Source organism: Anas platyrhynchos, chromosome 10 (assembly GCF_047663525.1).
Source record: "Anas platyrhynchos isolate ZD024472 breed Pekin duck chromosome 10, IASCAAS_PekinDuck_T2T, whole genome shotgun sequence".
Classification (NCBI taxonomy): Eukaryota; Metazoa; Chordata; class Aves; order Anseriformes; family Anatidae; genus Anas; species Anas platyrhynchos.
The window spans coordinates 23,434,242-23,445,256 of NC_092596.1; the positions used below are offsets into that span (position 1 = coordinate 23,434,242).

The following is an 11,015-nucleotide window of genomic DNA, read 5'->3' on the forward strand; positions in this document are numbered from 1 at the left end:
TTTCGCTTTTTATTAGCAAAAATTTTATCCAAGGAATCTGCCAATGGTGGGACAAAGATAGTGGCTCGGGAAATGAGGACCTTCACAAACAGTTGTAGGGAAATGAATTCTTGCTGTGAATGTCAACAGGATCTGAAATGTCTCAGCCTGTCCTGGAGATTTCAGATGAGCTGAGCTTTTTGAAGGACCATTATGATTTTTTCTCCTTACCTTTGCTTTACTTACAGGGTCATGTGGATGCTCCTCCAAGGATATTTTTCCTCCAAGGATACCCCCAATTTCCTACCCGGAGGTGGGTTTACGGAAGGAAACCCTGTCCCTGCTGTGTTTTAGCGGCCCCTGTGAGCTCCTGGTTGTTCTGTGTCCCACGGCTGCCTCCCGGTGGTGCTGGAGCTCCTCACGGGGCAGCTGCTGGGGAGCTACAGCCTGGAGTCACTGTGCTTTGTGTTTCACGTCGCTTATCTTTTGCCATTTCCCCTGTTTGAGGGTATGATTCTAGGGGCTAGGCTTGCATTAAGCCCCTAAAACAGAAAATGTTTTGTTAAAATGTTTTGTTAAATGTTCAGCAGGCAGTTAGTTTATCCAAGCCTCAGTTCTCATTCCTTAATGCAGGGGAGTGCATTTAATTAGGTAACACCAAGGTTAGGGGGCTAAGGAGTAGCTTGAGGAGATGCGTTTGGGGAGCACAAGTTGCCAGGCAATATCCAGGTGGATTTCCAAGGGCAGGAACATGACTGCAAAGCCAGTCCCAGTCTCACCAGTCCTGCGATGTGTGCAGAGGAGTGCCTGCCCTCAGACAGCTGCCAGTGTCACCCAAGCGTCACATCCCCCTTCTTGCTGAGCATCTTGACTTTGGATCAGTGTTAATGAGACGGCTGCTGGCTGTGCAGATCTCACTCCTTTTCAGATATACTGTGCTTTTAATGCCCACAAAAGCTGAAAGGAAAAGATGCTTTGTTCTATCGTCTTCTGAGATGACATAATCTGCATTTTTAATTGTCACAGTGTCTAATGAGCATCCCTGTGATGCTTTAAAGGACTGGGGAAGGTACACTGGAGCACACTTCCCTGGGCCTTGTATCAGTCAGTATCCAAACCTCAGCTCTCACTTGAAATGAGCTTTCCATGTGCTTCAAAGACCGAAGAGAAATACTGGCCTTGTCTACAAACTAAATTCTTGATATTTTGAAATAATTGTGCAGCTGTTGCCTTAGGCTCTAGCACTGAATAACGTCAGCAGTGTTTTTAGCATCACATGGCTAGGCGTGTTTAATGGACATGGTAGAGTGACTGGCCCTCTGAAGTGAAACCCAGCACACCTGGATATTCACAGCCAAATAATGGCCAGCTGCCTCCTTCCTGCTGCTAGATTTGTGTTGAGTTTTCAGGGGGAAGAACAATGTTGTCAGCACTCAGCTGTGAAGGAGGTGGCCATGGAAGCACTCATGCATGAAGCCCTGTGCTAGTGCAGGCAGTGGTTTGCTGCTTCAGGTGTCCAAACTGCAGGAGTTTGCAGACTCTAGACTATGCCTTGTTTTTTCTGGTTTGACTGTACAATCCAAAATCTGTTTTTTTGTTGCTCTTCTTGTTGGTTTTTAGGGAAAAACCGTCTGTCTCACTTCCATGGTTGGTGGAAAAAACACCCTATGCAAACCACTTCAGTTCTGATCCTGAAACATAGTGCGCAAGGAATGGGCATCTCTGCGTGACCCCTGAACTAAAGCTCACATCTTCCAAGCTGGTAATAGCTGTAAAAGCCTGCTAGAGAGCACGGAGCTCTCTAGAGCTGATTTTTCCCTTTGATTTTGGGATGAAGGGGTGTGAAATTTGTTTGGGGCCTGCTTCAGTCCTACCTATGTCCTAGTTAGATCTTAGCTGGAGCATCTGATAGGGCTGTGCTTTTTCAAAAGCAAAGAATTGAAGGTGTGTAGCATGCTGGGCAAGTTTTCTGTCTATTTCTAAACAGCGTAAATGTTGGTTCTCCAGCTGATGAAGAAAGTCTGGGCCGATCAAAAGGAGATTAGTTTCTGTGTCAGCCATCTGTCCTGCCTCTTCCTCTGTGGATTGGTGTGACCATAAAACAACTGCTACAGCACAGTTAACAAGCTAAAATGTTCCTGCATGATTTCTCACCACTGAAAATAAAGCCAGCTTTGCTCTCTTGCCCTATACTTTCAGCAGAAAGCTTGCCTATTCCATCAGGAAGCAGAGCATTTTAAGTGATGTATGGAAATGTTTCTCACAGAGTGAGAGCAGACCAGGAATGTGCAGACCCTAAAAGGGTTTTCATGCTAGAGGAGTTCTTATTTTTAAATAGATTGATCTTAAAAAATAAATCCAGTTGGTTTTGCACGTTTGGCATCAGATTTCTTGTAGTAGCAGCAGCAGTAACAAGGTATTTAAATAACAACCTTTTCCCTTTGCCAGCTTTCTCTGCTGTCCTGAAGCTAGCTTAAAAGGAGTTGCTATGGAAATCCAACTTTGCCAGGCCATATGCATGGGATTAGAGCTTGACTATGAATCAAGAAACAAAAGGAACTGGATGAAAAGTCTCTTTATCCAAATACACATCTTCAGCAGTGATCACTTGTAATCAAAATTCCTTCCCTGATTTTTCTGCTGGAGGCACAAAACAGCAAGTGTGGCTGCAGTGCAAGAAGAGCTAAAAAACTAATTTTCCATTGCTATAGTACTGGGAATAAATAGCCTTATTTTTAGGATGGAGCTTGCTAGCTAACAATTCAATTCCTGGATTATCTGCATCCCTTTGTAGTTCAACTTCCCTTATGCCCATATAGAAAATATTTTAACATAACTTTTTTTCTTGCTTGCTTTGCATGTTTCCAGTGTGAAGAGTAGCACAAATCAACTCAGCTACCTACAACCAGGTTTTTCCATGAGAAGTGGCAACCTGGCAATCTCAATCACTTGTTTTTAGCTTTTTGGGGTCTGGAATTGTGTGACGTGGTGTGGCAGGCTGAGCTTCATTGTTGCAATATTGACTGGGGGGATAGAGGTTTTGAAAGGATTATTTCCCTTAGTCCTGTGAAATAACTGAGGCAGGGGAGGTCTCTTTCCATAGTGTGAGGTTGCAACCTGACTGCTGCTCTGTGCAAAGTTGTGACCTTGAGCTGCACAATCTGACTGCTTTGATAAGCACCTCGCAGTTCTGGCTCTGTTATAAAGCCAAGACACACAGCTTTCATCAGCTCTGTAAGGGGCCTAGAGGCCTCTCACGGTCCCTGGCCAAGCACATTAAAAATGAGCTGGTTAAATTTTTCCTGCAAACGTGTCCTCTAATGTATCTCTGGGACTTAGTGATGCGGCTCAGCCCATCCCGTGTAATGTGAATGATGCAGACAGATACCAGGCCCTGACTCTGGTCTTTATCCAGAGCAGTCATGCATGGCTAATGCAAAAAGGAAAAAAAGAAATAAAAATATGCTTGATATGTTTTCATGAGAGAGCATTGAAACATGTTCTTTTGCTTTAAACCCTGCAAGAAAGGGAAGTAAACTTGATCTTTGGTCCTTGCCTAGAGCCCTTAGGTTTCTTTCTGTAGCAGTCAAGTGAGACAAAGCCAGTAAAAATATATCCTGTTGGAGCCATTGGTCTCACTCAGCTCCAGCTGCAACTGTCTGTTCAGCTCTACCAGATGAAATTTCCCTGCTGGAGCAGGGGTTACACAACGGAGTGGTTTTTATGAGGAACTGTTTCAAATCTCCTGTGCTACCCATCTCCCCCAGCTGAAATATTCAGAATAGCAAGGGAAAGAGCGGTCCAGGGGAGGTGTGAAAGCAGCACCAGCAGCGGCTGCTGAAGATGTCACTGCATGTTCATAGAGCCCGGCGTGGTGTTTTCTTAATTTCCTGTTTGAAGCGCAGACAGCCGTGGTGCTGATTCTTTACCAGATAAAGATCGCTTCTAATGGTGACGGTGTAGCTAAGAAGCCCTGTGTAAATTAGGGTGGTTGTAGTGTTTGTACAGGGGCTGGTTCTTTAATGGTGACCATTAATCACACCCGTTAGCAGAGGCTGTGTCCTCCTTGAAAGCCTCCAGAGGAGACCTTCGTGTGAGACCGGGCCCGTGGCTGTTCTCATTTCCCAAACAGACCTCTGTCTGGGACCGGGGCTCTCTTGCCCTGGATTGTCCCTAAATACAAACAGGAAGATGTGGAGATAGCCAAGGCCTGCTTCTGAGAGTTCCCACGCAGGAGAGAAGTCATTCTGGAACGGGTGGGTAATTCCAGCTCTCGCTGTTAGCTCCATGCCACAGACATCTTTCCATTACCAGCAGCTTGTTCCATACATCTGCTGTGTAGATTTGCTTGTAGCATTTCCTTCTTACCGAGATGTATGTTCCCTTTTTATTCCATACTGGGATAGTTTGGTATGTACTTTCCTGCAGGCACTCTCCACTGCTGTATCTGAACTGCAGCACGTTTTCCCTGTCAGGGCCAGGCACTTGGCTCCCTGAAGCCCCTGCCAATTCCACTCCGCAGCTCGAGTGATTTGGCACCCATTTCTCAGAGACCCTCGGTATCCTACACCTCCATACATGCCCCTGATATTTGTATTTATCTTTGCCTGATTTGGGCTCATCTGGAGTTTCTGCAGATGTTTCTTTATTTAAACCATGCTTTACGAAGGGAAGGAAAGGAGACACGCAGAGGAAGGAGGTGTGTTTCACAGTATCACATTTATTCTGAAGTGGCTCTGATGCCAGGAAAATGTGCACATCGCTCATGATTTTTCTCATTTGTTCTTCCCTCCGACTCCCCCCTCAGAAAAACACCAACAGGAATTCCTCGCTTCCTTACTTACTAATTAAATCTCTCTGCCTACAATAAACCAAGAAGGTCTATCAATGAGGCAGTATGTGGTCAAACGCTGGTTGGAACTGCTCAGCAGGAAATTTGGTAGGAAAATACGACTTCAGCAGCTTAGCAGGCTTTATTTTTAGGGCGCGTGAGCTTGTTTAACTTGCAGATGCGAACTGCCAGATTTCTATTGTTGTCAGATGGCTCACGTCCCACCAGGCTGAGTCAAACTGGTGACTCACCGCAAGGAGGAATCGCTTTGGCAATAGGCTGTGATTTTCTTCCCTCCTCCAGTCGAAGATGTGCAATAGATAAAAACTTGTTTTGGGAAGCGAGTTTCCAGCTTGCTTGGGTTTAAAAATCCCTGTTTGTAATCAAAAAGCAATCGGACTGCAAAAGTTGTTTGAGAAGCACCTGATGTGTTAAGGTTTGGTGCTCTTGTGGGTGGACGTGGGCTGCCTCTGCTCATGCTCAGGGCTGGCCAGGTGCAAGCCAAGCCCCGAAGGGAAACAAGGGGGCCATGTTTGCTCGGCACTGATCCTTGGCCAGCAGCCCCTGCCGAGAGCTGGGATTTATTGGGCCAGGAGCACAGTGCTGCACTGAGGCTGGGACGGGGCTTTCAGGTGGGAGCTGGCTGGCATCTGGCCAGCCTGGCAAGTGGATGTAAATCCAAAGGCTCGAGTCCGTACGTTGTTTGGGGAAACTCAAGTTCTAGCTTGAGAGCACAGCCTCTCTTCTCTTCTCTTCTCCCTGAGCCCTGCTCCTCCCAAATCCTTGTCCTCTACAGTACAAACTACTCCACGAAATCACTAAATTAATTGAGATACGTAAACATAGGATTATCCTGGACTTCTTAACGTGCTCACTTCTTGCTTTTCTGCCTTTGAGGCTCTTTAAAACCTTGTGTGCAATCCGATACTGGCTTGGATATGTGGAGAGCAGCTTTCAGGCCATTGCCCATAGGGGTGAAAAACCCTCAGGGCACTTCTGGTTGGTCTTGCTGTGTGCTCCAAAGCAGCAGGGGTTGTGGGTTGGTCAGTCTGTGCGTACCAAGCTGGAAGGCAGCACGCCTGACAGGCTTTAAGCCATGAACAAAGGGCGTTTCTGTGGGCTCACAGCACTTTGCAAAGGTCTCGCCAATTCACTTGGAAGTTACTGATGGGGAACCAGCATTAGAGCATTTTTTGTCCTGTTGTCCCGGTCACCAAGAGGCATTTGGACCTAATGACTTGTCACCTTGCCTAGTGGGCACGTTGTCCAGAGCCCTGGTCCCCTGCACGTGAGCTTCCTCCTCTGGGTTACAGTGCGGAGGGCATTGCTGTTTGGCAGCTCTTCAGGCACCGAGGAGCTGGAATTTTGTTAAAGTTGAATTGCACTTGAGCATGCTCCTTAAAATGGAGACCAAACTCTTCCTCTGATGCACCACTAGGTGTTCTGTAGGCCTTGTAATTGGGGAGAAAAACAGATGGCCTTAGCAAAAGGTGCAATTAAAAATTAGTCGGCCTACTACAGTACGGCATTTTTGCTTATCACAGGCTTATGTTGGTTTAATTTTACTGACTTAGGTACTGAGGGCTCTGTTATGAGTTCATAGTTTGGTGACTAAATGAGGTTTTTTGTTTGTTTTACTTTTAAGGAAATCTGCTTATTGTGAGTTTTACTGTAGCATGTCCTCAAGCCCATCACTGAAGTGTTAGATCACACAGCCTGAGGTTGTGGTGTTGGACAAATCCACGTATGATTTAATCACCCGAAATGGACTATGTCCAGTCCTGCAGTTTTTCTGTCAGTCTGGCCCAAGGCCATGGCAGTCTGTCATACACAAGGACTCTGCAATTGTACTCACAGCCTGACAGTGATTATCCAGCTCTTTTTTTCCTCTTTGGCCTTGTAACTGATCTGTATGCTCTAACTGTCCTGCTGTGTCTAACGGGGATAAGGTGATAGCTGTCCCTCCTCAGCTGCAAGCTTGCTCATAACTTTAAAGCCTGCATTTAATGGTAATACTTCTTTCTTTTCCAAGGACATGCTGCTATCTCAGCAGAATGTACTTTGATACAGGAGCTGGTGTGCAAACCCAGACAGGTTAAGATAACCATGTAAAAGCAGCAGATTATGTCAAGCTCTGGAAGCAAGGAAGGTGACTGCTGGGGGACACATGCAGCAGCTAGGTTATGCAGTGGGAATCATGTTGGGTGATGGCTTCATTTCTGTTGTGAACTGTGAAATAATGTTTCAATCACCCTTGATAATTATGAGCAGTGTTCCAGGTATGTTGCTTTACAGTGACCTCTATGGGTGAGACTGGCTTTGGTCAGGTACTAACCTTATCAGCCAGGTAGTTTAAAGGTAAAGGAAATAAATTAAAAAAAAAAAAAAAAAAAAACTTTATTATATGCCCAGCATTTAACCAGGGAGCATGGCTCTGTGATGCACTGTCCTGAGCTGCAAAGCTGGCTTTAAAACTTGCTGTTATCCTACACCCATTTCCCCCCCACCAATTATGCCAGGACAGCCACTGAGGGGCTGGAGCTGGTAACAGGAACTGTGATAAAAATCCATGTTAAAAATACTGACCCTCAGCCTTTTGAGGGAGAGGGGAGGGGAAATAAGGGTTATATTTAACATCTCTTGTGGTAATCTCCCGGTCAGTTGATGCAGAGCTTGAGGTGGTGGAAGAGCTAGAGAGGTGTGAGAAGGGTGGGGTAGCTCTGAGACTGGCTTCATTTGTCACCACACCACCCGCCCCCAAAAAAGAAAGGATTGAATTGTGAACCCTGGTATCAGAGTATTAATCATCACTGCTTGTATTTGAAGGGGGGAGTTATTTTAGAAAATATACTCTGTGAATTTAGCAAGTGCTGCATGACAGTGAAATGTCTCACGTACCTCCCACATCCTCATTTCTATCTGGGGTCCCTGGCTGCAATGCTGGTTTCTGATGGGGAGATAATGTACGGGAACAAGATGGGTATCAGAACTGTCAAAGGTCAACCACGATGTGGCTGTACCAGCACAGTGACAAACAGCTCTGACCTCCAGCCCCCTTTCTCTTGGGTGGGATGGCTCCATCACACAGGTACGTCCTCTTCCATACACACCAGTGGGAGTGGGATTGGGGAGCCTGTTCATTTATTTTTTTTCCTGCCTACAAATAAATATTCCCATGAGCAATACTGAGAACAGATGCAATTCAAATGCTCAATCTGCAATGGAAAATCTTTAGGTTAGTGGATGAATTCAAAGATGTTTTTTGCCCCTTGATCTGTGGCTTCCGAGCTGTGCACACGCTAAGTGACCGCAGCGAGGAGCTACCCTGCTTAGTGCGGCTCCAGAAATCACCTCCGGACAGATCTTACTGCAAGAAGAACATTTCGCAGGATGTGATTGTTGGACCTGAGGCTGAAGCTTGTCCTTTAATAAATTAGAACTGGTTTTCCTCAAAAATCTGAAAATGAATCATAGTTTCATCAAATTACCCTCCGGTTGGGCTGCAGAGTAAAGTAGTTACGTACGTGGCTTTAGACTGTTTTTAAGTTATTTTGCTTACTTGATATTGTTTCATATGCAGGGAATCTTGTTTCTGATAGCTCTGAAGTTGCATGAGTGGATCTCAATTCTATTGTTGCTTCAAGCCCAATATGAGGGGCACCGATGATGTTATTTTTGCCAGAAAATATTCTCATGCTAAGATGCTTTTACAGCCTTACCTGGAGCAGCACGGTCAGCATCTGAGTTTGCAAAATCTCTATGCTTACACAAGATTTTTCTGGTATTTTTTTGTGATGTTTTTTGCACAGGGCTGTAATGTACAGATACAGAGCAGGCTAGAGTTTGTAATGTTAATAATGACAGGATTTCTTATTAGAACATAAGTTGACTTTTTTTTTTTTGACTTGTGTGAGCTATGTGAAAGTTGTAGAGGCATGGGATGGGAGATAGCCCTACATCCGTGCTGCGGAAAGCAAGGTCCCTGGATTAGCAAATGAAATAATACCTCTGCCTGTCAGCTCCTCAGTCAGATGTTCAGGTGTGCAGTGCAGTTCAGACACCTTGGGTAGGATCTCAATACTCACTTTTGCCAAGATCACTCTTCTGCCAGGTCACTTGCAGGGACAGCGCAGCCTGATGCTAGCTCTGGAAGCAGCACAGCCTGGTCTGGTGGGCAGGAGACATTCGGGATTAATTTTATTCTTAGTGCGAGGACACGAGCTTTGTGCCAGGGTTGAGCTTGAAGTTAATGTAAGAGCCAAATCACCAGCCCTAGAGATGGATGCTTTCCTTTCCCCTTAGAGAAGACGTCTGCCCTCGTTTTCCTTTTGGGCTCAGTGTGCTGTTCCAGTAACCTGCTCAACAGCAAACTCCTCCCATGGGGGAGGAATAGGGAATGGGAGGGTGAGAGAGGAACTACAGATGTCCTTGCCAAAAGGAGGGCAGCTGCAGGAGGCACAAGCAGAAAGGGATTTTGGCAGCCCAGGCTCTGACTTTGTTGTCTGGTGCTGGTGAAGGGAGGTGGGATGTCAGGGAAGTAAATTTATTAAAAATAGGTTCTCTGGCAGCTGTTCTGGCCTCATTTGTCAGTTGTGGTCCTAGGATGATGACTTTCAGAAGTGCCACGGTGAGTGAGTTTGAAGGAAGCATGGCACGACTGCAGGGAGAGCTGAGGTGGTGATGCACCGACTCAGATGCAGCCAGGGTGGGATGTGTAACAAAAAGTTAAAACCAGTTTCCCATGCTCGTGGCTTCCAGGAAACTGCATGATGGACGTAGCCAGCGTTTCTCAAGAACTCTACAGAAAACCTTCAATTTAAATATTATTCCAGTTAATGTGTGTATTTATAGAAGTCAGGAATAAATGAGCATACTCACACGTGCTGTTTTCCCGGAAAAAACTTTTTCATTATGCGCACGCACACACGTGCACACACATGGATTTAAAAAAAGAGCAAGCAGTGCAAAACATGCACGTTGTTAATTTCTGTACAGTATTTACATTGGTTTAAATCCCACAGGCAGAGAACAGCCAGTGTAGGGTTTTCTTAGGTACTTGACAGTTAAATGTTTTGGAAAAACATGCATCCAGTGATCCTAAAGAGAAAACTACCCGACTCCTTTCTTGCCCTGGTGTTTTAGGTGTGCTCATGAGTCCTGTTGTTTTTCCATGGAAGAGATGAAATCTAAGAACTGAGAGAACAGCCAGCACTGTTAAATATTATTTTTAAGTGAAGTGACATTTTCCATAGAAAAACAGGAATAGCACTGTTTTTCTTTCTTTGCTGTGAAATGGGGGTAAAATCACTGCACTAAGTGATGGGCTTAAGACTGCCTGTCTGTTTTGTCCTGCCTTTACCCAACCCCAGGCAGTTCCCTCACCCTGCAAAAAGCACAGCAAGGGGCAGAACCGACCCATGTTAATTTACATGGGTATGAGCAGGACAAACAATGAAAGATTCCAGCAGCTGGAATCAGTACCTGGAGAAGAGGATCTGTAATATCTATGGGAAGTAAGAAACGTGTCCTGTGTGGATCGTTCTCCCTTTCAAGGCTGTTTGAGCACATCGTCTTGAACCTACCACAAGTCTTGCTTTGAAAATTCAGCACCTCGTGGTGGTCTGAGCTGTGTCAGAGGCCTGATGCAGTGCTCACACCCAGGCAGGATTCTCAGGTAAGCTTGAGGTCACACAGAGTTAAAATACCTCCCTTTGAGCATTAGCTGGGGGAGAAGCAGGGTTTGGACTTCTTAGCCTTGTGAACAATAGCCGTGCCTCTTAATGCTGAGCAACATAATCTGCTTACCGCAACAAGGACTATTTTGTTGGTGCCCTCACCTCACACCCTTGCAGCCCGTATTTTTGGCAGCAGTGGGGATTTGGGGTTATGCTCGCTCTGCAGGCACGGCCTGGCTCTGGTGTCCCACCCAGCAGAGCAGCACGGCGCGGCTCTGCAGGACGGCTGCCCCCGTGCTGCTCTGGCCTGTTTTGCTTGGATTTGTCGGCCTGGGTTGATGACAGTTTGAGCATCTCCACAGTGTGCTGTGGAAACAGCCTCAGCTGCTGCGTGCATGGCCCAGTTCCTCCCTGTTACCATGCGCCTCCTGTTTTCTTTCTCCAGACAGAGCCCTGTGTAAATGCTCCTTCACAGGGACTGTTGTTGTCTGCTGCTGTTCTGAGGCAGCATTTCCAAGACAGTCATTTCC

The 11,015-nt window shown here is 46.0% G+C and overlaps 1 long non-coding RNA gene across 1 annotated transcript; it reads left to right on the forward strand.

Annotated features, from left to right (window-relative positions):
• The first annotated feature begins 249 nt into the window (after positions 1–249).
• Positions 250–3,568, forward strand: LOC140003293 (uncharacterized). The gene is made up of 3 exons (XR_011811670.1): positions 250–292; positions 1,600–1,741; positions 2,428–3,568. It is a non-coding gene; the product is annotated as an uncharacterized lncRNA (long non-coding RNA).
• Positions 3,569–11,015: the final 7,447 nt, after the last annotated feature.